The 25270-nt window shown below is 40.6% G+C and overlaps 1 protein-coding gene and 1 long non-coding RNA gene across 3 annotated transcripts in view; both read left to right on the plus strand.

Moving 5' to 3' along the window:
• The window catches only part of TMEM47 (transmembrane protein 47), a 100473-nt gene that overhangs the window by 54212 nt on the left and 20991 nt on the right, over nucleotides 1-25270 (plus strand). The gene's annotated exons all lie outside the window — the stretch shown is intronic.
• Nucleotides 17852-20312, plus strand: LOC148055755 (uncharacterized). Its single transcript, XR_015704800.1, has 3 exons — nucleotides 17852-17939; nucleotides 19831-19908; nucleotides 20260-20312. It is a non-coding gene; the product is annotated as an uncharacterized LOC148055755 (long non-coding RNA).

Raw genomic sequence — 25270 nt, forward strand, 5'->3', positions numbered from 1 at the left:
GGATAGATGGAGCCAGGGAGGTGAGCTTTTCTCTGTAGAATCCCAGATAATTTTTCTTTAAGTTACATAAACGAGTGAACATTTACTTAACTCCCCAGGGCTGAGTCAGGAGTCTGCAACACAGATTACTCTTTCTGTTTTTTGAGTGCCTACTCATGTTCAGAAGAAGCCATTCAGGATTGTTTCCTTTGAAAAAGCGTCTGTATTTAGTTTGCATGCCTGCTCTTTCTCTATAAGGCAGTCATAAAACCACACAACAAGCATTCCAGAACATCTTTACCATGGAGTCCTTTCAGCTGGCTGTAAGGAAGGCAGTAAGTAGGTTCATATTATTGAGGTCTGTATATGAAATGGTACAAAACTACCATACTCTTCACATCCAGATCATCTTGGACTAGGGACTTGGCAGTTTTTCCTAAAGGGAAAAGCATAATTGCCCTATCTTAAATAATTTTTTAAGGAGAACTGTAAAAGGTGATTGTTTACTACCCCCTCAAACAAAAACCACTTTAATAAGGTTATATATATATATAATTGCATTGCATTTACACGTCCTTAGGCAGGATGTATACGAGTAAATGTACAGCTCACGTTTGAGGATATAAGCAATAGTAATAATAATTGTCAGCAATTGCAATAATAATTGTGGGTGAAAATTGTGTGTGGTCAGAAAGCTCTGGTCTTGCATCCTAGCTTGTTTATCTTTTATGTGCACTGCAACTTCCTCACTGACATTTGATCAGAACAAAAGCTTACTGACTGAGATCAGTAGCCTTGAAGCTGGGGCTTTCTTTATTGACACTGATTTATTTACCCTTCTCTAACAGTATACTTTATCTTGTTTTAATACAGAAAAGTTAGGTTATCCCTGCCATGAACAAGAAATGCAGGGAACAACAATAGCAAGGAACTGTATTTTTGTATTTTACCTTTATTTTTGCACTTCACCATTGCAAAGTCATTTACAGCCACTACAAGAAGAGATACATTTTGGAAAAGGATAATTTTCCTTTACAACTTTCCTTGTAATATTCTTGCAGATTTTCCTTCACTCAGAGAAAAAAAAAAAAGTAAGCATTAAGAGGCTGCATTAATATCAGCTATGCTGCACCGTGTGGCCATTTCCCTTCTATTTTTGACACACGTGAGAATTATGTTTGAGAATATGAAAGCAACTTACTCAGGATTTCGTTAATGAGAAAAATGGCTTTGGAACCTTGCTGGTGGCATAAAAATTGAACTGATGGATCACACCTGAGCTAAAGATTTTTGTTGCTGTTTTTTTTTCTTTTGTTTGCACTGATGTGAGAGGGTGTGTCAGGCTGGATCCAGTGAACAGAGCTGAAACCTCCGGGGTTTGCTGTTTCCAAAAAACTATTTCTACATGTGAGCTTTCTTGGAAGGCTCTTTCTATTTATCTATAGATTTTTCTTTTCTTCCCTTGACATTTCTTCTATCATCTGATAAAACCATCTTACAAGGAAGAAGGAAACTGTTTTTCCTCTCACAATACAGATCAGATATCTGAATTAATAGACTGTGGTGATAATTTTTCCATTGAACAGGTCAAAATGGGATGCAGCAGTATTTTTAAGTTGCAAGCACTCAGCTGTGAGCTACCAGTTTTCAAGGTGTTTTTAATTGAAGCTGAAATGAAATGTGGCAATACCCTGATTGCAGTTCTTCTTTCAAGGTCATACTGTAGTCCTTTAACTTCATTTTCTTTCAGGTCTTACGGAGCTTCTCTCCCTTGGGAAACACAGAGTTATTCACTTGCTGAGGGAAACAGGGAGGATGTTGTTTAACATTTTGCTTTGTTTATACAATGCCATTCGAAACATTTCAGGGCTCTGATTAAACTAGAGGAAATGACTTTATAACTGGAATTTCTAAAGGCAATATATTCTAGGACATGTACTCCAGACTTTCTCTGCCTCCAACAATTTTGTAAATAACTTTAATATGCCTGTGAATGCCATAGCTGTGTATCAGCAACGTCTAGAGCATTGTTTGGGGGAAGGAAACGGAAGAGTAAGAACATTGTGAACAAGCTCCTGACAAAAAATGCTAATATATCCTTTTAATGGATAGCTTCTGTTTCTTCAAGGTAAATAAACAATAAAATAAAAACCTACTATTGTGAAATCTGACATTGTAAAATTCCTTTTTAGGTAGAAAACTGTGTTGATGCACGAATATTGGATCACTCACTTAATCTTGTTTAAACAAAAACTGTATCTGAAGTTTCTGAATTAATTCATCTCACACTGAAATGTTAGCACAGCTTAGATTAAGACATATTAAAAATCTCTCACTTCATTAAGAAGTTATTAATAGATTTGCTGTAACCAGTCATCTTGAAGAAACATAATGTAATATTTTTATCAGCAGAATGTGAGCATTTTAAAAATAACGTCCAATCTGAAATAAAAGGCACTTGGAATGAGTATGATTAATAATTTAATACAAAGATTGGCAAATTAATTAGACTGGGTGGGATTATTTTTCTTAATGTTCCCCTCATTGACAAAGAATTAATGACATTAAAGTTGCCTGGGGGGACATGGTAAGGAATGTTATTGGCTCTCCCTCTTCCCAGGTCTTAACACGAATACTGGCAGCAGATGTACTGGTACAGAGGTCTCAGGAACTCACATATGGAGCTGGCTTGGGTCTTGGGATGTTGGAGGCACTGCCTCTTTGCTGTTAGACAGGTGACAAATATTTGCATCAGCTTGTTTGCCCTGCGAACACTCCCAGTAGCGGCAGCAGCTTGTGGCAGAACTAGCTGTGATGGCTGGGGCTTACTGGCCTGAGCTAGCCATGCCTTCCTGGCAGCCAGGGTGCTGCGGTATTTGGCAGAAGCGGGAGGGAAGAAGAAGGGGAGAGGAAAGAGAATGGAAACAGCTAAATGTACACAGGACTAGTTATAACCAAATTCTGCTGGCCTGCCGGGGACTGCCTGTGCCAGCCTTTTCTTGGAAAGTCTGGGGGAGTTGCTGCAATGTTTTCATCATCAAGTTTTTGCTAGTTTTAAATGCCACTAAACTGTACTTAATGTCTCTTTCCCGGTTAGCCACCCTAGACAAACTTCTTGACTTAGCAGCTGGAAACCAAAGAAAGTTGTTTTTGTTTAACTGATTTGGAAGGGAAAGGAGAACCATTAATGGTGTGAGTGCCAATAATACAAAGAGATTTTTCAAGCAGCAAAAGTGCTGAAATGGGATGCAGAGGTAATCAGCAAGGTTTGAAATGCAAGCAGTAGATACCTATCTGGTTTTCTCAGAGGCCTCTGAAACAGCCAGAAGTAAAATCTGTTCAGAACTGTTCAGTTGTGTTTCTTTTTCAGAGTTTTTCAAGATTTCTGCTTGAACTGAGATCTATAAAACAAGCTAAGCTTAAAATTTTTGACTCTACGTGAAACATTGTATCAAAATATATAATACAAGTGAGGTTGGTACGAGCAGGCTGGGGGTATATTGCATTGTATTCAAAACAAAGCACAGAATTCAGGGACGCTTGGATGGATGCTATGTAAACTACCAAAATTAAATCAGTCTTCTGGGCATATTCCAAACATTCAGCCTGATGAAATGGTTACTGGCTACAACTAGGAAATGAAAAGGGAGGCTATAATGAAAGTAGCATTTCAGTTTTAAAGCATAGCTGTTGCCACAGCAACCTCTGTAATGGACACATTTAATCCTAAAATTCAACGCTGCATCTGAACTGACTTGAACAGTGAACAGGAGGTCAGTGCTTGTAAACCATTTGACTGGTGAAGAGTTTAGCTTTCCCAGTTGGAATGAAAAGGGTACATGTACATAAAGTGGTGATGAAAGATATTGATTACCTTGATGCCCTATAAATTTTCTTTCTAAGCTATTTATTGGGTTTCATAAGCCTAACAAAGATAAGCATAGCATAAATGATATTCTGAGGAAGATACTAGGCTGAGATAGAAATTTTTGGAGACTGTCAGTTTTCGCAAGCCCAAGGTTTATGCACCAAAGAGCTGTTTAACATGCTTCTATTTACTAGCCTTTCCAGCATGGTGTCACAAGATAACTGATCTGTCTCTGCTTTGAGCCCTGAGTCATATCTGTTTTACTCTAAGGCTGTTTTTCTCCTTGTTTTAATCCTCTGTCTGCTTTTACCAGAATGGAAAAATGAGATGACACCCTGCCAGTTTTTAGGACAAGTGCGAATCTTACTATTTCTGAGGACGGTGTGTCTCACCGTAGGTTCATTATTCCTTCTAGACTCTGACTTAAAGCATAAATCTGATAAGTTTTATACACCATTAAACAGGCCATGAATTTCATTTTACAAAGTCTGAAACTTGTTTCTTTTTGGATCCCACTATGATTTGGAAGGAGCAGAGAAGTTTTAAGATTAGCAATGTTGTGACTGAATTATTTTATTTGCAGCAGGTATGTTAGTTCTCCATTATTTTAGATGATATTGTATATGCTTCAGATAATGCAGAGGCAAGATGGCTTAACCCTTAACTTTCCTGCAAAACATCTACTGTCAGAGAGAGATCCATGAAGCACAGCAGTTTAAGACCCTCACTTTGTAGCTCCCAGACTGTGAAAAGGATTGAAATAATACAGGCATTGATTTATACTGTGGCCATTTGCTTGATAAATTAATCTCTTTTCCATTCTGTGGGCTGAGGCTGTAAACGTACCACATGCCAGCAGGGTTCATCAAGGAAGGGCACAGTTAGTTCATCTTGCTACTTAACCACAATGTAAAATAGAGTTACCCCAAAAAAGCCGTACTATCCTGCTGGTTGGATCCCTGCTTCTAGTACTGGAATCCGGAGCAGCCTACGTTTTCTCAGTGCTAAGCCTCCTATGACAGAGAGACCTGGACAGTCTGGAAGAGTGGACTAGCAAGAACTGTATGAAGTTCAACAAAGACAAGTGCAAGATCCTGCAGCTGGGACAACATAACCAAAGAGCCCAGTACAAGCTAGGATCTGATGTGACTTGGGATCAGCCTTGTTGAAAGGGACCTCGGGATCCTGGTGGACAACAAGCTGAACATGCTTCAGGTCAGCAGGGCACCGCTGCTTCAATGAAGGCAAATTGGATCCTGGGTTGCATCCACAGGGGCACTACTAGCAAAGATAGAGATGCGATCATTCCACTTTACTCGGCACTTGTCAGGCCACACTTGGAGTACTGTGTCCAGTTCTGGTCCCCACAATTCAAGAAAGATGCAGACAGACTGGAGAGGGTCCAAAGGAGGGCCACAAAGATGATCAAAGGGCTGAAGAACCTGTCCTGTGAGGAAAGACTGAAGGAGTTAGGTCTTTTCACCCTGCAGAAGAGAAGGCTGGGGGTGACCTTATCACACTTTTCCAGTACTGAAAGGGCATCTACAAAGAGGCCTGAGGTGCTCTCTTCACAAGGAGCCACATGGAGAAGATAAGGGGCAATGGGTACAAGTTGCACAGGAGAGGTTTCATCTTGGTATAAAAAAGAATTTTTTTACAGTGGGAACAATAATTCACTGGAACAACCTCCCCAGGGATGTGGTAGAGTCCCCATCACTGGAGGTTTTCAAGACGCAACTGGACAGGGTGCTAGATAATCTCAACTAGGCTCCCATTTCCACAAAAAGTTGGACCAGATATCTTTTGAGGTCACTTCCAATCTGGGCTATGCTATGAGTCTTTAATTCAATCCCTTAAAAACCAAGCAAACACACGTTTTCAGGACCTACCATCCTGACTGCCGTAGGTAATCATTTGATTGCAGTGAACCACCTCTTATGCCTCAGTATGCTAGGAAATATCTGCAAAGTGAAGTTATGTTAACTAATGAAACAATGAGGTAAGAAATAAACTGAATTAAGCTAAGCTTGAGGTGTGAGAAAGCTAAAGGAAGCTTCCAAGACAGAGATAAGCAATGAATTAATGACTAAGCAATGTGCACCATGAGAAGTACAGTTCCTATTTCCTTCCTATTTTTATTTAGTGGAGTAGAACTCACCCTTTTTGTAAATGGAATTACCTGTGAAAGCAGAATTCACATGGTGCTTGTGGCTTAAAGTGGGCTGGGTAGGCATGAGAGAGCTCTGGGTGGCACCCAAGATGGCTCTGTAAGGAAAACCTTTCTGTCTATTGTCAGTGTTGGAGAAAGAGTAGCTGTGGCCAACAGTGCCTGCATCACTCTGGGAAGTCTTGCACCCATGTTAGACCCAGTATTTAGTGTTTGTCAGGAGCCTATGTGCCTGCACCCACGGTGCTAGGCTGTTCTTGCTTGTTTGGGAATGCTGCTGCGGACTGCCTCAGGGCTGCTGGAGGTCGTGGTGCTGGCAATGGGCTGATGCCACTTGCCAATGAGCGGGCAGCGGGAAGGAGGGCAGCGCTGATGGGACGTGGCTGCAGCCACAGTCACAGGAGTGGCTAGGAGACATACTGGTGGCCAGTGTGGGCATGTGCTGGGGGCAGGTGGTGCAGCATGCCAAAACCAGTCATTGCACCCCATTCCCAGAGCTCCCAGCTGAATGGAGTTGGCTTTGCTGGAAACAGAAGCAGCACATGAGGTGTGGTGGCAAGTTACCTCCATGCCCTACCGCCTCTTTGCTTTCACAGGTCAGGGTTTATCCCTGCTGAGCCGTCTCACGTCCCTTTCCTCCTCCCTGAGGCAGGGGAGTGTGTGCCAGCCAGAGAGTCTCCTGGGGAGCGGGTCTGCATGGGGAGAGGCACTGAGGAAAGTCGCAGAATTGTAGAATCATTTAGGTTGGAAAAGACCTTTGAGATCATCAAGTCCAACCATTAACCTAGCACTGCCAAGTCCACCACTATACCATGTCCCTAGGCACCACATCTACATGTCTTTTAAACAACCTCCAGGGATGGGGACTCAACCACTTCCCTTGGCAGCCTGTTCCAATGCTTGACAACCCTTTTGGTGAAGAAATTTTTCCTAATATACAATCCAAACCTTCCCTGGCACAATTTGAAGCTGTTTCCTCTTGTCCTATTGCTTGTTACTGGGAAGAAGAGACTGACACCCACCTTGCTACAACCTCCTTTCAGGTAGTTGTAGAGAGCAATAAGGTCTCCCCTCAGCCTCCTTTTCTCCAGATCAACCAACCCCAGTTCCCTCAACTGCTCCTCATGAGACTTGTGCTCTACACCCTTCACCAGCTTTCTTGACCTTCTTTGGACACGCTCCAGCACCTCAATGCCTTTCTTGTAGTGAGGGGCCCAAAACTGAACACAGTATTTGAGGTGCGGCCTCACCAGTGCCGAGTGCAAGGGGACGATCACTTCCCAAGTCCTGGTGGCCGCACTATTTCTGATACAAGTCAGGATGCTATTGGCCGCCTTGGCCACCTGGGCACGCTGCCGGCTTGTATTCAGCCGGCTGTTGACCACCACCCCCAGGTCCTTTTCCGCCAGGCAGCTCTCCAGCCACTCTTCCCCAAGCCTGTAGCATTGCGTGGGGTTGTTGTGACCCAAATGCAAGACCCAGCATTGAGCCTTGTTGAACCTCATACAGTTGGCTTCAGCCCATCGATCCAGCCTGTCCAGATCCCTCTGTAGAGCCTTCTCACCCTCCAGCAGATCAACACTTCCACCCAACTTGGTGTCATCTGCAAACTTACCAAGGGTAAGTAAGTCCTCCCTGGGAAATAAATGAAGACATGATCCCTGCCAAAAATAAATGTACTGGCATTTTCCCTTTGATTATATAACATTCAGTATCCCAGTATGAACCCTTTTCTCCCTTTTCTCCCTTTTCCCACATTCCTCTCAGTATTCTTATGTCTCTCTCCCTTGTAGTATTCCTTCCTTTGTGGAAGGAATTTTTCCCTTTCAGAGGAAAATGGTTTAGGTCAGTAGTTAGAATCAATATTTTCACTTTAATCTAAGTATTTAGGTTATAGTTCCATCTTTGCTTTTCCAACTCTTTTTCTAAGTGCTATTGAACTCATGCATGACTTACTTTTGTTTTTCTGATAAAATTTCTTATAGAACCTTTTGGGTTGAATTGCATCTTCTATATGCTGGAAATTATACCATCGCTTAGGCTGCTTCAAAACAGATATTTACTAATTTTAGGACATGCTAGGTAAATTCAAGTTCAAGTTTTTGCATCAATGTGCTTACAAAGAAGCTGTGGAGGGTGGGGCTGAACTACCACCACCTTGAGAGAAGCAGCAGTAATAAAAAATGATTGCCAGGTACTGAGAATGTTCATATTCTGTGCTTTGGAAGGTTGTCTTTCAGGTGCATCTCAGTTATTGCAAACTTGCTGAACAATTAGTTGTATGAGTAAATAAAATAATAAAAGGGAAGAGACAACCATGGAATTTGTTAGTTATAATCAGGATAGCTGATCCAATGACACTTTTTTTAAATTAATAGGGAAGTGGGACATAAAATACATGTAAAAAGATAATCATTAAAATGCCTTTACTCTTAATAGTCTGAACATCAGATGTTCCCATAAAGGCATGCCATTATATCCAATCTTGTCCTGTCTTCTTTTTTAAACAAAAATAACTATAAAATTAAGTCTCTACCAGTAACAACTTCTATTGTGGCTATATATTGAACTTAAAACAGAAAATATTTCATCTAAGTAGCACTATCGTTTATCAAAATAATGTCTTAGAGTGAAGTCTGGGAATTGCAGGCACCATATTTTATTATTCATGTCATCTTTGAATATTCTTTGTCAAGTGAATTTACTATATGCCCACTATCTCTGGCGCACAATGAAGTCCCCTAATAACATGAAATTATTTTTGCATTAGTTACTTTGTATTCATTGAGCACTTTAAAAATAATCAAAAGACTGCTTTTAAATTTGAAAGCTATTTAAATAGCAAATATGTAGGGCAATATCCCTTCCACTGAATGGGTTCCATTACTTTCCTTAGGCAGCATAAAACAGTCAGCCTCTGGCAGCATCTGTCCAGCTGGGAATATCCTTGATGAAAGGGAAATTTCAGCTGGCATGTAGCTTGTTTACCCACCTTTATCAATCAGTCACACCAAAGTAGACATACACAGCATGGAGGGAGAGAAGAGTGCAGCTGCATGGTGCTCATTTGCATTTGGTGTAGGGTACCGTGGGGGGAGCTTTACCAACAGAAGCAGGGAAACATGACAATGATCAGGCCTTCAAAATATCACGACAAAAGTGTATTTGTTTTTAGTACCCTCTGAGGGTACAAGTCCTTTCCTCTGACTCCAGCTCTGTGACTGGAGAGCACTTGGGACTGGGATCCTGCCCAGGGAGAGAGTGGAGAACAGGGTGTCCCCAGGCATGAACCCACACTGCAGCCCCCCCCAGACCATTGCATCCCAGCCTGGACTGTTATTGGGGGGCTGGTGGCCTGTGTTCCTGGCCTGCTTTCCAGGATTCATTGAGGAGCCAGAGGCAGGACCAGTCAGTGTCTTCCTACTGCCTGCTAGGGAAGAAAAAACAAAATTAAAAAAAAGGTTTTTGAGGGAGAAGCTCCTTGCAGACAAATGCTGCCAGCTACTCCAGAGGTGCAGCCGGCCTTTTCCAGCTTCGCAGGATACTCCAGTGAGGATGGCAGCCTGGAGCTTCACCACTGATGCTGCTCCCTCTTGTCCACGGCTGCCCATGTATCAAGCTGTTACCCCTACCTTCTGTATTATCTAGGTGTTGTCTAGCACAAGGTGCCATCTGGTACTGCATATGATCCATCAGATTCACAGCCATCTATTCAAATTAGCAGGTGGCGTTATCATTTGGAAGTCATAAAGTTGTGACCACCTTGTACGTAGTAGATATTGCTTCTCACTTTTTCCAGTGCCATGAGCTTCCAGCAGGACCATTTGTGACATGGAATTACACTGTGGAGTATTAAAATACCTTATCTATTTTTGTCCAGAAACTGAAGTCTTAAGTCTTAATCTGAAAGATATCCAAAGTTCTTTTCTGCATCTGTAGGAGCCAAGAATAGCAGTAGCAACAAGAAGAAAAGCTTCCTGTTGCATTGAACTCTTAAAGTTTTTAAAATGTTTCTCCTTTTACAGCACACATCAGAAAAGGAAGAGTTGCCAGTGTCCTCTCCTTGCCCCAAACTCTAGCACTGAGGTATGCACTCGTCAGGAGCCATTTCTGAGCATATCTGAACCCTCACTTCCCCCATATCGTCTAAACATGCTAGCTTCTATTTACATAGCCATGTCTTCTTCCAGATGTCAAGCCATAGTAGGAGGGAAAGTCTATGTGAGGTTAGTGGAATTATGTGAGAATCCAAAAACCATCGCCATCCTTCTAGCACACCTGGAGGTGAACACCTGAAGATCCAATTAAGATCACTCAGCATCTTTTGAATGCTGTTTTATTTTCAAATCCAGCTTTGGCTGCTCCTGAGAGACTTGGACACTGGTCACCTGACCTGCAGTTCTTTCAGCAATTACTGCTGGCAGTATTTGTTCTTAAGCGGTGATTCATTGTTTACTTCCTTTGATACTTCATGTTGTAGGACTAGTGAAGGCAAATTGTTCATATGATTACATGGATGCTGTATGTCTTCTCACAGCAAGTTCACTGCCTTCTACCCCAGTGTGTTTACTATATATCATAATTATTAGAAATTACTTTCAAGGAAAGCAAAATCTAGGGAGAAAAAAAACACTATAAAATGTATTGATGGAAAACAAATATAATAATATCTTACAGTGACTGCTAGCATCTGAACTAAGAAGCTATAAAATAATATTAATGGTTGTTCTACCATTGTTTTCTCCTCAAACTTGTTGGTAAAGTTTTGGTTTTATCATTTTGCTGAAGTAACTTTTGCCTGATGTCTGCACTTCCATCTGTGAAAATTCAGTGATGTTATCTGAGGAAAACAGGAGCAGATGGGAAACATTTTAGTTCCATACTCACTGAGCACAAGATTAAAAGAAAGGCCATGGTGCATTTTTAGTAAAGTAGGTGATTACATAGAGCATTCCTTTTCTGTCTGGGAAGCCATGTAATTTACAGAGCAATCTGGACTTCCTTGGTCAGCTGGTTTCAAAAATAAATTTTCAGTTCTATTCCCACATATTCTTCTTCTAGGCAATTCAGAGAGTCCTTGATAATCGAAATCAACTCTCTGTTCTATTGCATATAGAATACCTGGCTCTGAGCCTGGTGTCACTGGCAGAATTTTGGGTTTTTTGATCATGGGTCAGTTTACATGAAACCAGGCCTGCTGGCAACAGATGGGGTACACTTGTCTTAAAGCGGGAAAAGGATCTTTGCACAGGAGTTAGCAGAGGTCATTGAAAGAGCTTTAAACTAGATTTGAAGGGAGAAAGGGATAAAATCAGGCTCACTAGAGATAAGCCTGGGGGAGGGCACACCAATATTTGAGGGATGGTGTGCTAGTGCGGTCCTTCAGTCTGCCCTCTAAGTGGAGGCAGGGGATGAAGATCCATGCAGCAGCAAAGACGCAAGGCTTATTGATGTGTTAGAAACCATGGAAGTGCCTGAGAATTGTCACATAGGAATTAGGGCTTCTTCTCCCAAAAAGATGATGGGATCAATAGAACAACTGAAGTGCATCTACACCAATGCATGCAGCATGGGCAACAAACGGGAGGAGCTGGAAGCCATTGTGCAGTAGGAAAACTATGATACAGTTACCATCACAGAAACATGGTGGGATGACTCGCACAACTGGAGCACTGCAATGGATGGCCAGAAACTCTTCAGAAGGGACAGGCAAGGAAGGAGAAGCAGTGGGGTAGCCATGTATGTTAGGGAGTGTTTTGATTGTCTACAGCTTAATGATGGTGACGATAGCATTGAGTGTTTATGGGTAAGAATCAGCGGAAAGGCCAAAAAGGCAGATATCATGGTGGGAGTCTGTTATAGACCACCCAACCAGGATGAAGAGGCAGACAAAATATTCTATAAGCAGCTAGGAGAAGTCTCACAATCACTAGCCCTTATTCTCATGGGTGATTTCAACTTACCAGACGTCTGCTGGAAATACAATACAGCAGAGAGGAAACAATCTAGGAGGTTCCTGGAGTGTGTGGAAGATAACTTCCCAACATAGCTGGTAAGTGAGCCAACTAGGGAAGGTGCCCTGCTGGACCTGTTGTTTGTGACCACAGAAGGCCTGGTGGGTGATGTGATGGTTGGAGGCCATCTTTAGGCATAGCAATCATGAAATGATAGAGTTTTTGATTCTTGGAGAAGAAGGGGGATCAGCAGAACTGCTACCTTGGACTTTCTGAGGGCAGACTTTGGTCTGTTCAGGAGCCTGGTTGACAGAGTCCCTTGGGAGGCAGTCTTGACAGGCAAAGGAGTCCAGGAAGGCTGGACATTCTTCAAGAAGGAAATCTTAAAGGTGCAGGAGCAGGCCATCCCCATGTGCTGAAAGACAAGCCGGCGGGGAAGAAGACCGGCCTGGCTGAACAGAGAGCTTTGGCTGGAACTCAGGAAAAAAAGGAGAGCCTACCACCTTTGGAAGAAGGGGCAGGTAAGTCAGGAAGACTACAAAGATGTTGTGAGGTTATGCAGGGAGAAAATTAGAAGGGCCAAAGCCCAACTAGAACTTAATCTGGCTACTGCCATAAAAGACAATGAAAATGTTTCCATAAATACATTAGCAAGAAAAAGAGGGCTAAGGAGAATGTTCGTCCTTTATTGGATGTGGGGGGAAACATAGTGACAAAGGATGAGGAAAAGGCTGAGGTACTTAATGCCCACTTTGCCTCGGTCTTTAATAGTCAGACCAGTTGTTCTTGGGGTACCCAGCCCCCTGAGCTGGAAGACAGGGACGGGGAGCAGAATTAAGCCCCCATAATCCAAGGGAAAATGGTTAGAGACCTGCTACATGAATTAGACACACACGTGTACAGGGCCAGATGGGATCCACCCAAAGGTACTGAGGGAGCTGGTGGAAGTGCTCACCAAGCCACTTCCAGTCATTTGTCAGCAGTCCTGGCTAACTGGAGAGGTCTCAGTTGACTGGAAGTTAGCAAATGTGACACTTATCTACAAGAAGGGCCAGAAGGAGGATCTGGGAAACTACAGGCCTGTCAGTATGACCTCGGTGCCAGGGAAGGTTATGGAGCAGATCATCTTGAGTGCCATCACGCACCATGTATGGGACAACCAGGTGATCAGACCCAGTCAGCATGGGTTTATGAAAGGGAGGTCCTGCTTGAATAACCTGATCTCTTTCTATGACAAGGTGACCTGCCTAGTGGATGAGGGAAAGGCTGTGGATGTTGTCTACCTAGACTTTAGAAAAGCCTTTGACACCATTTCCCACAGCATTCTCCTGGAGAAACTGGCTGCTCATGGCTTGGACAAGCATACTCTTTGCTGGGTAAAAAACTGTCTGGATGGCCAAGCCCAAAGAGTTATGGTGAATGGAGTTAAATCCAGCTGGCAGATGGTCAAAAGTGGTGTTCCCCAGGGCTCAATATTGGGCCAGTTGTGTTTAATATCTTTATCAGTGATCTGGACAAGGGCATTGAGTGCACCCTCAGTAAGTTTGCAGATGACACCAAGTCGGGTGGAAGTGTTGATCTGCTGGAGGGTGAGAAGGCTCTACAGAGGGATCTGGACAGGCTGGATCGATGGGCTGAAGCCAGCTGTATGAGGTTCAACAAGGCTCAATGCTGGGTCTTGCATTTGGGTCACAACAACCCCACGCAATGCTACAGGCTTGGGGAAGAGTGGCTGGAGAGCTGCCTGGCGGAAAAGGACCTGGGGGTGGTGGTCAACAGCCGGCTGAATACAAGCCGGCAGCGTGCCCAGGTGGCCAAGGCGGCCAATAGCATCCTGACTTGTATCAGAAATAGTGCGGCCACCAGGACTTGGGAAGTGATCGTCCCCTTGCACTCGGCACTGGTGAGGCCGCACCTCAAATACTGTGTTCAGTTTTGGGCCCCTCACTACAAGAAAGGCATTGAGGTGCTGGAGCGTGTCCAAAGAAGGTCAAGAAAGCTGGTGAAGGGTGTAGAGCACAAGTCTCATGAGGAGCAGTTGAGGGAACTGGGGTTGGTTGATCTGGAGAAAAGGAGGCTGAGGGGAGACCTTATTGCTCTCTACAACTACCTGAAAGGAGGTTGTAGCAAGGTGGGTGTCAGTCTCTTCTTCCCAGTAACAAGCAATAGGACAAGAGGAAACAGCTTCAAATTGTGCCAGGGAAGGTTTGGATTGTATATTAGGAAAAATTTCTTCACCAAAAGGGTTGTCAAGCATTGGAACAGGCTGCCAAGGGAAGTGGTTGAGTCCCCATCCCTGGAGGTTGTTTAAAAGACATGTAGATGTGGTGCCTAGGGACATGGTATAGTGGTGGACTTGGCAGTGCTAGGTTAATGGTTGGACTTGATGATCTCAAAGGTCTTTTCCAATGTAAACGATTCTATGATCCTATATTAACACTGCAAATTGTTGCACCTGGAATTGATTGAACCTTGGTTTATTATGCTAGAGGAGTCATATGCAGCTGTTCTTCCCTGAAGTTATTCATTATTGCATGTGAGGAATACATCCTACATTACGCAGTAGCTGATTGAGTTTCCTGTCTGCCATTCAACTTTCTAACAATTAAAAAAAAAAATAAAAATTGTTCTGCATCAAAATAGGCTAGAGTGCCAATAAACTGAAAAGTTATCACCAAAGCGCTTTCAGTAAGCAGCCTGTTGGAGATGCGCCATTGCAGTTCCCCAGCTGTAATATTTATTACAAATATCTTTGTTCATAGATGAACATTCTATAAAAAATTACCAAAATTTCTTCAGACACTGAAATAGGGGGTGATAAATATTTTACATATGGCACAATAAGTTTAAGTTTTCTTCAGAGTATTTCTCAAGCATTAATGTGAAAAAGATTTCTTTACTCTTTATACCTCTTTCACAGGAATCCTGTGGGACCTTGGACAAGGTATTGTATTCCTCTGGAGGAAATGTCAAAGTGTATCCATTAGACTTGTCAATTGCTATATTCAGAAGGATGAGGGCTGGCTAATCCATACATCTTGTGCTGTTAAAACAGTGGTGCTGTTATATGATAGTTTAAGATCATTTAAGATTGTACTGCTTCTGAGAAAGGCAACCTACCCTCCCACTGTCCCTACCTGTTTACCCCCATCGCCGCCTTCCTACTGCCACAACGTGATCCAGGTGAAAGCTGACCCTGAGGACAACAAAATGAGTTCTTCTAAGCCAGACCTTTGAAATAAGCCAGTTCACTCAAGGTCTGGGATGACTCAGTGCGACACAGGGGAGGTGATGGGAATGAGTACACAAAGCATACACGGAAGGGTAGGATTGTGATTCATAAGACAGGCAGAGTCTAAATCGGTACCGGGTGACTGTGAAACCACCCATTCACATTGCTTAGAATGTATGTATTTTTTCAACTATTGTTTTTATATCAGCACTGTGATGCCAGAAAGAGTAAATTCAGCTGCTATGTATTATGTAGTTTGGGGAGCTGTAATGTCCTATGTCAGTAAAGGCTGCATTTGCAATAGGAGTGCTTGCAGATATTGCTTTACCAGCAACCTCTTTCTTGACGGCTGTGTACTTTATTGGGCTCTTATGAGCTGTGCTGATAGTTACGAAAATGTAGTGCTCTGTGTCTCAGTTCTACTCTGATGAAACAGAAATAACCCCTCCCCACCTCATGGGAGCACTGAGAAAATTAACACTTCAAGCAATTGAAGGTTTGAGATATTGTGGTAATGACAGCTATATAACATTTCAAGTTATATAGCAAAGTTTCACTTTGTGCTTAAACCAGTCTAACTACAGGCTGAGCTGGATAATCGTGATTCCTCTGGTCAGTCTCCTCCCCACGTGTCCATTCCACACATTTTTGCACTACTGTGGGGTTCCCACCAGTGCAGGGCAGCCCTGCCTGCCCCATCAGCAACAGGTATTCCACAACCTCTGCTGAAGCGAATTCTGCTGTTTCAATCTCTCCGGTTCCCTCAGGGCTTTTGCAGGTGTCTCTCTGACCTGCCTGTAATTATTCTTCCTTTTTATTCACATTCCTCCTTCCAAATCTTAGCAATGTAGTGTGTCTCTCTAACTGATTATGTGGAAACTTTCTTACTCTTGGATTATGGAAAACCTTGTCCAAATGTTTACAATAGCTTTAAAATGGGTTGACTAAGAATGTGTTACCTTGTTTGTCTGGCCTAAAAAGGGCCAAATAATCAATGCTGCCTGCAGAAAGCTATCTGTAATGAAATTTTCTAAACCCAAGTACTCTGTCTTGTATGAAAGGGCTTTCTAAATTTCAATTACAATATCTTGGTTCATTTTAACTGATGCAACAGCTTTTAGGTAGATCTTAATAAAAATACCTACCTGTAGTATACCAGTATGGCTTATACACAGTTAATTACATACAGTTGTATAAAATGTAAGATGTTAATGCATACTTAAACTGAAACTCCCCCTTACTTTTAGTATAATTAACATATATTGTATGTTAACATGTTGTTTGAATTATTGGATTTCATACTCGGGGTCTTCAGCAGTTTTAATAGTTTTTCTGTTGGAACATGTGGGAGCATCAGGGGATAAGCAGAATTCCCTTTGTAGCCTGGACTGAGAGGTAAGGGAAATTACACTTCTTGTGTCTGCATATCAGTTTTGCTGCTGAAAGAAGAGGAATCCTTCCCTACCTGGAGCCTACGTGCTTATCTAGTTCTCTAAAAACTGTCTTGCCATCTTTTATTAACAGAAGGTACGGAATTAATGTATGACAATTCTGATAGTCAGGAATATTAATATACATGTCTGATTGCAATATACAGCAGTATGTACAGTTACATAACGGTAAACTTAAAAATATATGAGTTTCTGGAAAGCACTACTTATTTTGAACTTACTCAGCAGCAGGCCTCAGCCAGTTTCATAACTTTTTTTCCTTGCTTCTTTCAACTCTGTTCAGAAAATTAATAAATGTCAAAAATGCATTTACAAAGGTAAGAGAAGCCCCTGTTATTTGCTTTGGCTTCACTGTGAAAAACCCATCACTTGTTTCCTGGCAAAAAAAGAATAAGCCATAGGAATCTACTTCTGAACCTCTTATTAAAACTTTTTCAAAGAATATGCAAGGACAGAGCTGAGAGGAGAGGCATATATAGGTTCTTCAGCCCTCATCATCCTTCATATTTTTGAGCATGCAAAGATTTGCTCATAGCTTTGAACTCTTACAAAAATATGATAATGTACATAGTATAAACACATTGTCATAATTTAAATCAATCATGCTATAGTATACAAATAATCTCCCTTTGGCATCCCATTTTTTACTAGGAACAGTAGGAAGTATTAGGGATTTTTACCCACGCATTCGCTCATAACAAAAATATCTTGCCTTTCCTCCTATGGCATGGTTCCCTCTTCAACACAGCTGTGTCCAATACTCAAGGTACTGTTTTGCACCGAAAAAAATAGAACTGGTCATAGACTTCTGCTTTTTGTTATATTAATGTAGAAATAGGTAGTATGACAAAAGAAAAACAGCCAGTTCTAACCTTGACAACAAAAGAGGCACAATACAGCTGAGCAGTCCTTAAATTTAAATACTCACATTGATAAAGCAACATCAAATGCTTTCACAGCAAAACTACTGCATTGAAATTGAAATTATGTGACCTGTGTTTTTTTTTACTGCACTATCACTGTTATTAATACCCATTACTTCCTAGAAAAAAAGCCATATTGACTTCTACTGAACCTCATCTGGAGGAAAAAAAAAAAAGATTCTTGTTGTAATTCCTCATTCTCCTTTCTACTAGCGCTTTCCTCTCCCTCTTTTTTTCTGTCTTCTGACAGATACTCAGCATTGATTGGAAAATATCAGTCAGCTTTCATGTACCACACACTCTGTAAGACTTCCTCCACTTTCCTAGTAAAAGAAGTAAATGACTACATATAAACATTTACATGGGTAAGTAAGTTTCACAGTACCTTCACTTCCTGGTCATGCTCATCATCTGTTGTTTAATATGCAGACTTTTAAGAATGATTACAATTTTTGTAGTAGTCCTTTCATGTCATGCATACAGTTTTCTCTTGAAGAACCTTAAGAAAGCTCAATAGAAGATCCTAACATTTCCTGGGGGGAAAAAAAAAAAAGCTAAACTTGCACATTTAATCAGGAAAATTGCACAGTTTTTACCAGAAAGGACTTTTCACATTAACTGAACTAAACCAGTATTTATTTTTAGCACAGGCACACTGCAAGAGAAGGGTGAATCCAGAAAAATGCTCTCCAAGTGGAAAACAGTATCTCATAGTTTTATACCTCTTCGCTCTCTTTCCTACCATTGTTTAAGGCTAAATAACTTAACCTTAGAGGGTAGATTATGAGCTTTTTTGTCACTTTCACATCATGCATTAAAATAATATAAATAATAAGAAAAATAACCTAACACTGATTGCAGGAAGCAATAAAAACCAAACTGTTTTGCATAAGTTGAGAATACAATATTCATGCAAGATTTTCTAAATTATGTACTGTGTTCTTAGAAGAGAAGCTAAGCTTTACAAAAATATCCTTAATCATTCCCCTATTCCACTTTCTCTGGGTATACAGAAAAGATGAAAGATGTTATTTTGTGCTCACTGATTCAAAAGTAAATGGAAGGAACAAAACTCACGAGGCAATAAAAATTGTGACAGTAATAGTAGTATGTTAACTTCTTCTGAAATATTGTGTACGAGATCAAATGAATGCAAATTTTAAAAGTTAAGATGACAGGTGAATAGATTAAAAATAATAACAACAACAGCAAAACCCCCTGGTGTTTCCTTATTCCTCAAAAATTTTTCTCTGATTTAAAATCACTAGAACTTTTCCACTGACTTTATTAGTGCCAAAACTTCATATTTTGTTTTAAAAGTTAGAGTGCAACTAAGTAAACTGCCTTTTACAGTGAACATAATAATTTTTCATAGGGACCTGAGAAAGAGGTACTCAACATGAATTCCAACTGAAGAGCTATTTAGTGTAGCCGCAGGGCCAACAATGAAATTTCCTTACGGGGTGAATCTCAGCAGAAAACTTTAGCAACTGATCTTCCTAGCGACTTTAGTAAAAAGGCTGGGGTTTGTAGCATCTGAAAAATCAGAGTTACTTAAATTCTCAGCTTGGGATAGTCAAACTGGAAAAAAAAGGTCTGCATCACTCCTTCATCTCAGTTTGTCCAACCTTTGAAAATTACAGAATAGAAACGTTTGGATTACTGTACTGATTTCACATGGTAACTTTTACTTAAATTATTTTAGAAACTGTGAGTAGCCTAAGTGTGGGAGCATTTAGGTCTCTATGTCATTCGTTTACAAACCTTCCAGATACTAGCGGGTCTTAAACATAGCTTCATTTTGCTTCCACTTTTTTGGGGAACAATGTGGCATATTAGGTTTCCAAAAGGAACAAGTTCAAACTTTTCTTTCAAAACCCATGAGTGAAACCTGACCATTTTTGTAAAAAAACTAAGTTGCCTGTTTCAATTGTTTAAAAGAGAATTTCTGTCCCATAACTTACCTTCTTTCCTTCTTGGATGAGTCAAAAGTCTTTTTCAGTCTTCCTAGATCCTCGTTTTCACCTTGGACTATCAAAAACTTCAGCATGACTCATTTGACCAATTCAAAGAAGTAGTTTCCGAATTGCTGAGTAATTTCAAATACTAAAAAAGTTCCTAGAAAATTAAAATCTTTTGATGATACTTCTGCAGATTACCTCCTCAGGTCTAATACTTATATTGTGCTTTTGCTGATTTCTTAACATTTATTATCTATTAACACTTTTTTTGTCATTTTTCTGTACTCTATCATAGAATTTTCTCATAATGTAAGCTAATGGAGCCATTTTCCATCCTGCAATTGCAGCACTTGCGTTTCCTGCAAATTTTTTTGTAAGTATAGCCAAAATAAGGCAAACTATACTGTACAGGTTATATAAATTAGTATCAGTATTAGTATTTTGAATTAGTAAACACTTCATGCAAGCAGTAAGACAAAATTTGCTACACTTACCAAAGCAAATTTGAATTATTCAGCATGCTAAAAATTTACTTGCTACCTGTTACTCTGAGGTAAAAACAAGTGGTTAAATGGAAATTAACATTTCAAGAGTAGCCATGTGATAAAGAATGAGGGATATGCGGGATATTATGTGGGATATTTCATTTCAGACACTCAAGTTACATTATTTCAGTAGATGCATACTGTACAATTGATACAGTTAACTTCTATTTGTTTTCTAGTGAAGCAATGCATCACTCTCACAGGACGGTAATGGCCAGCTAGCGATCTGTGTTTGGAAGGTACCTTGTTATATCCAATCCTGGTTTTGTTTTATGTAAGATTGTGTAGTGTATCATCAGCAGTGAAGAGCTTCTCCGAATATTGCAAACTCCTTAATTTTCTTCCAGAAAAGAACAAATACTGTTCTGCAGTTAACATTTTAACTTAATCTAAAATGGTGATGAGAGTCTATGACAATTGCAACTGCAGGCAAAACACAGGAAAAAATGCTAAACTTCAGCTAATGTTAAATTTTAATGCTAAACAATGTTAAGCTTTAAAACTCATAAAATCATTTTGCAAAGCTTGCAAGAATTTTAGGTCCAAATTCTGTGTCATTTGTATAGCTATTAATCATTCATTCAAAATGTGAGTTTTCTGAAGGAGCGGAATACTATTGAAAAGCACAACGGGTATGTACGGTCTTTAGTTTCTGCAAGTGTGGGGAAACCTAAACTTCAAATTGCCCAAATCTCTTCCAAATAATATTGGGCTGTACCAGCATTTCATATATTGTTTGTATCTTCCAGGCATGGTGAAACAATACATTCTGGTCTTTGTGGCCATAAAAGTATGGTGTATTAGGACATTTTCTGAAATATTGTTTTGCCTATAGCCAGCTAAGACAGCTGGCTATCCCTGCAAGAGGAACAGAAAAAAAGGAATAGCTTACACAGCTATAGGAGGAGGATATGTGGAATTAACACACAACTTTTCCTCCTCTCTCTCTCTACATCTGCAGATGCTGATCTCAGCTTAGAAGGGTGTAGAGTGAGTGCGCTGTTGCAGAGGAGCCATGGCTAAATTAATTAGCTCTTCTTTAACTCTGAATACCTCTGGTGGGGTATTTTATCCCTCTATCCTTTTTGCACTTGTGATCTTGCACATCCTAATACTCTGGTGCTGAGGCATTGCTTTAGTGCCAGCCAGTCTGGTTAGCAGACAAAATAGAGACCCTCTGCTCTGCAGCACCCTTGGGACTGACCGTCATTCTGGTGATGAGGTGTCTCAGGGCAACACAGAGAGGAAGGAAACACCCACTTTCTCTTCCTCCGTGAGTCCACCTGTCCCACGAGATGGGATTCAGGTGTAATGAGGCAATGGGCCTGAAGTAATCTTCACAGTTTGCATCACAGTGTTCATGTAACTAAACTGAATAAAAACATTCCTCTCCCAGTTGCCATCTCATCCCCAAAATACTGGAAGTAGTGCAAAAGAAAATGTACTAGACTTTCATGTCTGGTACCATTAAACTTCAGGAAACAAGAAATCCAAATGATTAGTAAGTCTTTGAACCTTATGAGAATTATGAAGCTTGCATGTTTGGAGACATGAAAGGATAAACTGTGATTTTTTTTTTCCTAAGAGGCTACTAAATAATAAGTTGCTGAAACTGTAGAGGATTGTTTAGCCTTCTTGTTAGTTAAGTGACCTTCCAAAAATTATGGGTCCTGTTAGCACTTCTACTTGCTGCTATTCTAATAAGGACAGTACACCTGGAACTGCAATTAGGAGAAAGAGTATCTTGAAATGAGCAACATAATTCCTTTCTCAAACAATAAGTTAAGCAGATCTATATGATTCATAAGAAGTATTCTCAAATGTATGTCTTTCTCTACTGACAAATGCTTGTATGCTGCAACTGCTTAGATATACACTCAGCAGTATGCATAAAAGCAGCCCAATTGACTTCAGAACACAATTTTAAATATGTATGTAAGTATTTACAGAGATGGAATCTTTGTAGACATAATCTCTAGTTGTTCTTAATGTAAATAACCCTTTTTATAAAGTTCAACCAGCAAAATGTGCATGCCAATTTTCTACCTTTAAAAAATGGCAATGCCAAGCTGGGGACTCAGTGTGACAGTTTCACCTAGGCAGTACTTAGAAATCAGGTCTTTCCTGATAGCCACTCCTGCTTCTTGCCTGAGAAAACCCACAGACACGATCTTAAAAGGAGCTCTCTCCTATCTGTCTTATTGTGCCAGACATTCTCAGGTGAGGCAGTCCCCACAACTATAAGATTTCATTGAAAACAGGAGATAGACGGATGGCCAAAAAAAAAAAAAAAGGAAAATATTTTGCAGTATTAATTTTAGAGGCAAAATAGTGGCCATTAGGACCTCCTAATTAAATTATCACTTGATTAGGAAAAAATCAGGTGACCCAGTTAGGAAAAAAGGCAGGGTGCTTAGTTACCTTATTGGAGCCATGTTTATACAGAAGTTTCTTAATACAATTTTGACAATAAAAAGCTTTTAAAGTGTAGGAAGTGTAATTCCTACTTGCTTGAAAGCTTTTACACTGTCACTTCAATGAAAAGCAGCTTCACTGCAAATAAGATTCATACCTCAAATTCTTAGGTTTTTATTTGAGGTTGGAAAGAAAATAACTTTAGTCTGAAAGTTGATTTCCTGATAACAGTGCTGGCACATGTACCTACTCCTCTGATGGTAAACTATCCTGTGAATTAATCTTTTGAATGATCTTTCAGCATCCAGAGCACTGGCTTTTATCTGGTCCTAGTGTCAGACTGCAGTCCTGTGTGAAGCCATCTCTCTGCTCCATAGTGCTGAGTTATGGCTTGGCAAAAGTCAAGAACTGATCCTGTAAAAGAACTGTAGTTGTCATAGTTGTAGTTGTTTATTATTAGTACTGGACTCATACCACAAATAACCCTCATTAGAACTGGGTCAATTTTCTTTTGCTATTTTTGGAAAAAATACTGGTTTGAAAGCTTGAGAGTGTGTGGCATCAAATTTAACCTCATGCCACATTAAGTAGTTTCCCTTTGTTTCGTAAGGAAAGTTAAATGGCTAATTTATTATGAATGTGATCATTGTATATTGTACCCTATAAAAACTGCTATCTGCTTTTTAAACTGCTTAAGGGAATCAAGGCTGGCTTTCTGAAGTTTCTTCCAGGCTTCACGGTATTTTGTGAAATGTCCCTTGAAATATGTATTGACAATAAATTTCAGTCAAGTACAAGAGAACAGATGGCTGCTAGCAGACTCTAGGAAAGCTGGAATCACCCTGCTTGTTTTGTAACTTTTTTTTTTCCCAACCATTGTCTTCCTTGTTGCTTAGTAGGCAATGTTCTGGTAGCATGGTAAAACCTGAGTAAAAGTGAATTTGTGTAAAACACTGAGAAATGTTTTTGATATTGTAACTGTTTTGGTTGACAATAGACTACAGATATCTGCTTTACCTGTTTAAGTGCTTTGTGTAAACAGGAATGCTACTAGTTTAAATGGTTTATTCTTTTGCACTTGTTTAAAAAACTAAACTGATGTAAACACTGATTTGGAAACTTTTGCAGTAGCTTTAATGTGATGTATTTGGGTTTAGTTTGTACCCATGTCAACAGCAGCTAATATACTGATTATCAATGATATATATATAGGTTTCCTGAGTTAATTTGAAGTTAAACTGCTAAAACTGCACTGCCACATAAGTAACAATCTATTCCAAGGTTAAGAAGTCATTCCAGTTGGAGAGATTTAACTAGCAAAAGAAAACTAACTTTTTCTGAACATGCTGCTTGCCCCAGTAAAAATGCATTTGTTGCTGAAGAATTTATGAACACGCAGTGCCAGGAAAATTGTGCCTGTGGGACTGGGCAGTGAGCACTGGGCTCCTGCAGCCTGAAGGAGCCCTGCAAAGTGGCTGGTAATGAAGGAGGGAATGCTCTTGAGAAGGAGTATAAGGATGGGATGTGGTTTGCTCTTTTATCCTTAGCTAAATGCAGTGTCAATCCAGGCACTAACAGAGTTGTTTACCTTAAGAGAGAGAACTTTAACAACAATTTGGACCACTGTGGCAAGCCTGTGACCAAGCAACTCTTCTCTGCACAGTAGAGCAAGCTGCAGTGCTAGCAGTACTGAGAGAGGATTGAAGGGCTCTTATGGATGATAGGTGACCCTCACTTTTCACTCCTTCAAAATCTGGGAGAAAACTGTGGTTTAAAGAAAGTTGCCTGATGGACAAATATTTGATAATGTACATGGAATGAAAAGCACCAGTTAGCTGGACATGAGAAAGTGAGACAATGCCAAGGAACAGATTTTTTTTGTTGTTGGTGTTGTGCCTTGTGCATTGGAGCTCCTTGAGATCTTAGTAGTGGAGAGGCTTTTATTCTTCTTGCTCTGCTCCATGACATGGCTACAACTGAAGAGGAGGCGTAGACAGGATAAAAAAAAGCATGTCTCTGGTGAGGATTTTAATTTTTTTTTGCCTTTAAATAAGTGGCACTCTATTTCATTGAGATCTGCCTTAGCATCAGGCCTACCTATACCACTTTTCTGTGGGAATTTTGAGCACTCTAAGTATACTTTCTAGTTTGATGAAATTTTGAAGATTGACTACAAAATAAGTAGAAAAATGATTTTGAGATTCGCATTAAGCTTCAGAACTGCATTATCCAAATAACCTTCACTTACTCAGTGATTAAATATTCTGTATTTAAATAGCCTTTAAAATTTCCTTTAGTATTGGTAATGTGTATGAACTTAAGGTAAGTCACTACTGTTCTTGGCTCCAATCTGAATGTGAAGTTTGTCAGTCAGGCAGTACAGACTTCAGAAAGGAAAGACCTAGGTGCAGTAGTTACTCTGGTGGCCTTTTCTTCCCGCTGCCACAAGCCACCCCATTCATTACCTGCCTGACTCCTCTGAGTCACCCTGCTTATGCACATCCTGTGTACCTCTGTGTTCATGGCCTCATGTACGGGGCTGTGCCAGCCACAGCTGCAGCCTCCTCAAGCACCTTGTTGCACCCAGGGCACTCAGACAGCTGCAGTGAGGAAGTTCAACCAAGTCCACAATCAGGCTTGGTAAGTGGAAGGGGAGAGAGAGTCTTGGAGCTTGTGAGCCAAAAGATTTCTCACCCCTTACTCCACTCTTGACCCTTGGACAAATGTGGTTACTCTGCCTGAGACTGAATTCTCCTTCCTTGAAGGTAATGCGAC

Source organism: Nipponia nippon, unplaced genomic scaffold (genome assembly GCF_047370975.1).
Source record: "Nipponia nippon isolate SJK-2023a ecotype South Korea unplaced genomic scaffold, ASM4737097v1 scaffold_2, whole genome shotgun sequence".
Classification (NCBI taxonomy): Eukaryota; Metazoa; Chordata; class Aves; order Pelecaniformes; family Threskiornithidae; genus Nipponia; species Nipponia nippon.